Raw genomic sequence first — 3579 nt, forward strand, 5'->3', positions numbered from 1 at the left:
GGTGGCGCGCTCCGGCCTCCCTCCCGCGGGAGGCGGTGGGTGGACCCTGCCCGGGCCGCCGGACCTCGCGTCCACGGTCGCGTGCATGCGGGGCTGGTGGGGCCCGCGGACAGCGCGTGCACCGGAGCCGCGCTTCACCGCAGCGCACCGAGGGCCCAGGGCGCGGCGGGTCCCACGCGTCTCCCGCCCCGCTGTCTGCTCTCTGCCTCGCGCGCCCGCTGGGACCTCGTGCCGCCCCAAACCCAAGCGGGTGAGGGCCCTGGGGCGCTGGGCCGGGTTGGGGTGGAGACCTGGAGACGCCGGAGTCGCCGAATATACAGAGCTGTCCTGTCCTGGTCCCCACGTGTAACCTGCAGGGGCCGACTGGGTGCAAGGCTGGGCCAGAGGACCTGGAGGCGGCCCCGCGGACGCGGAGTACAGGCGAGGAGGTCAGTCTGCCCCTTACTCCTGTACACCGCTTCTCCTAGTTGTCCTGGCAGGAGGCTGGACGCGAGGTCCAGCCTGTCCCTGGCTGCAGCCCTGGTTGGAGTCAGCGGGGTGGGAAGGAGCCCAGGGAGGAGGGAATCCACCACCGGGGTGCCGCAGCCTTCCAGGTAGTGTTGCACAGGACCTCCCTGCGTGCTCCGTGATTTCACCCCATTTTATACATGAACAATGGCCCCGGCGATCAAGGTCATTCAGCTCTGAGTGACCAAGTCCAGCTGCGAATACGAACGGGGGACTCAGGGTCATTGCTCTTCACCCTCACTGAGTCCCTCACTGACCATCACAGGCCTTATCCCGGGTTGGGTCTCCCCCAGCCAGGCAACCACCTGTGCCCTCAGCTCACCCTCGACCTGGAGGGGGGCCATGTGAGGGCCAGTGGCTGCAGGGGGCTCTGAGGGGCAAAGGCTTGGTGGGCTCCCTGGGGGGGGGGAAGGCCCTAGGGAGGCTGGAGTGGGGTGAGGGGCACACACTGGGGCCGGCATCTGGACCACATCGTGCAGGGCTCTGGATGTTGGGCCAGGAGTCGGGGGTCACTGCAGGTTGGGGGTTCAGAGGACACAATCGGGGCAGTCTTACCAGAGCCACAGCATCCCAGATTTGGAGGGAGCTTGTGGGCGTGTTATTGCCCCCACTCAAGCAGGGAACCCCAAAACCAACGAGGAACGAGCAGGCTGTCCGTTCACTCCTGTGTAATGGGGGCTATGGCGGTCCTCCGCCTCCTTCTGGTGTGGGGCAGGCTGCTTGGAGGGCCCAGACCTAGCCACGTCCCAAAGTAGCCGCCTAAGAGGAGTTGGGACCCAGAGGTGTTCCGGCCATAATCTCACTTGATCCTCACCCCAGGGCCTCAGATGAACGGTCCCACATCCCACGGGTGCTAGGACAGACTCTCGACCCTGTGTTCTCTCAGCTGTCACCCCTCACGCAGTCGTTCAATACTGACAGAGTGCCTCCTGGGTTTCAGGTACCAGGGGAACCTGGGCCAGCCACAGTCTGTCCCGTCTTGGAGTTTACCAATTGGGCAAGGGGTGGAGATGGGCAGACATTGTAGATGGCACAGGGATGAGGAGGGTTCGTGGGAACACCAAAAGGCACTCTGGAGCAGGGCACAAATCAAGGCCGGCTTCCTGGAGGTGATGTCAAGCGTGANTGGCTTCCTGGAGGTGATGTCAAGCATGAGTCCCCAGAAATCGGCCGGGTGATAGGGCAAGCAGGCCTGACTGGTGGGCAGTATGAGTAGAGGTGTGCGGGCCAGGCCCGGGGACTGAGCCATGATGTTGGACTGTCACGTGTGGGCCATGAGGGACAGAAAGCTTAAGTGTCAGGGGCCTCCACGCAGACATTTTGTACTTGTGATTTTGTCTATTTCTTAAAGAAGTACCTTTGCGATTTAGAAAACTTCGAAGCCCGCAGAGCTGATGGGCCCTGTCAACAGTGGTACCTGTGGCTCAAAGCTGATCCTGTCAGACCAGGGTTGGGGGGGGTGCTGCTAGGACTGTCTCTGGGCCCTCCCACCTCCTTCTGCTGAGTCAGGCCCCGCCCCCTCCACCCCNTGGGGTTGGGGGGTTGCTGCTGGGACTGTCTCTGGGCCCTCCCACCTCCTTCTGCTGAGTCAGGCCCCACCCCCTCCACCCCTCCCAACCCCCACCAGGCTCCTTCCCTCTTCCCACCCATGCAGCAGCTCTGGCCCCAAGCCCTCAGCTCTGTTGTGGAAAGTAGCTTGGACCCTGGTTTGGTTCCAAGATTTGGGTCCTGTCACTCCCTCAGCTCGTGTCTGAGGGCTGTGCCCTGCGACAGGGACCAGGGTCAGCCATTGTCCTTGGGGGTTTGGGCCAAGGCTAAGAAGGGACATCAGCTGGGTCCAGGAGAGGCTGCGCTGGGAGTGTGGCAGGGGCTCCCTTCTCCCCTGCAAGCCTGTGGCTGCTGCCTGGGCCTCAGGGCCACCTCCCCCGGAGGCCTTCTCTGGTCTCCACGCCAAGGGGCCTCTCCCTGACTCGTCCTCGCCAGCCCAAGCCCTCTCCTCTGCTCACTGGGTCTGAGCACACTCTGGCAATCTGTCCTTGCTCTCTGGTCTGGTCACAGGAGGAGTGGGCTTTGGGCTGACCCCCAGCTTTGCCAGGGGTGACCAAGTGGGTGCACGCCTCTTCCTCCCGATGTGGCCAGAGCGTACCCCTCTGCGCCCTCCATAGCCAAGCAGCTGTTGCCCGCAGAGGAGTGAACGCTTGGCCACCAAACCTTGAACCCACCCCCCACCCCCTCTCTGTCCTGCCAGGCAGACACAACCACGGGGTGGGGGGTGCTCTGAAGTCCCTCTGGGGCCACCGAACTGGTGAGGCTGCCCTCCCAGGCCCTCTAGTCCTGGGCCTGCACCACAGCCTTGGAGCCGCACGCCCTCCGGTAGTCTCACAGGGCCCAGGCGGCCCTGGTTTCAGGCGAGCCAGCAGACACCTGCATTATGGGCTCAGGGCCCCAGAGACCACCTGGTGGCCAGCTGACAGGCTTTGCTCTCCTTGATTGTTGGGAGTATGGCATGTCTGGCAGTGCGGGCTCACTTCACCCCCTCCTAGGAGGACAAGAACAAAATCCTGTCTATTGCAGGGGGTCAGCTTTAGTCCAGATTTTCTGGATAACTGGACCCTCCCTCCTCCACCCCCCCAAGCTGACTGTATTTGAAATCCAGGCTGCCTGGATCCCCAGTGGCTGGCCGCACAGACCCTCAGATGTGCAGGGGAAAATACCCTGGCCAGCTTTTTTTATTTTTTAAGATTTATTTATTTTAGAGAGAGCGTGGGTGTGCGCGCACGCATGACTCGGGGGAGGGGCAGAGAGAGAGAATCTCAAGCAGATTCCCTGCTGAGTGTGGAGCCTGGGGTGGGAGTCGGGGGAGGTCTCGATCCCAGGACCCTGAGATCCCGACCTGAGCTGAAACCAAGAGTTGGCCGCTCAACCGACTGGGCCACCCGGGTGCCCCCCCCATGCCACCTTTGTTAAAAGCTGCCCAAACCTCTTACAAAGGAGGTGGCTAGAGCCAGGGAGTGCGGCCCACCGTAAGGTACAGGCTAGGCTGGACACCAGAGGGAGGCAGGCCTGTTCCAC

General features: G+C 62.8%; 1 long non-coding RNA gene across 1 annotated transcript; it reads left to right on the forward strand.

The window, feature by feature from the left end:
* Positions 1-15: 15 nt before the first annotated feature.
* On the forward strand, positions 16-2018 carry LOC117797808. The gene is made up of 3 exons (XR_004622705.1): positions 16-250; positions 357-1616; positions 1647-2018. It is a non-coding gene; the product is annotated as an uncharacterized LOC117797808 (long non-coding RNA).
* Positions 2019-3579: the final 1561 nt, after the last annotated feature.

Source organism: Ailuropoda melanoleuca, unplaced genomic scaffold (genome assembly GCF_002007445.2).
Source record: "Ailuropoda melanoleuca isolate Jingjing unplaced genomic scaffold, ASM200744v2 unplaced-scaffold14397, whole genome shotgun sequence".
Lineage (NCBI taxonomy): Eukaryota > Metazoa > Chordata > Mammalia > Carnivora > Ursidae > Ailuropoda > Ailuropoda melanoleuca.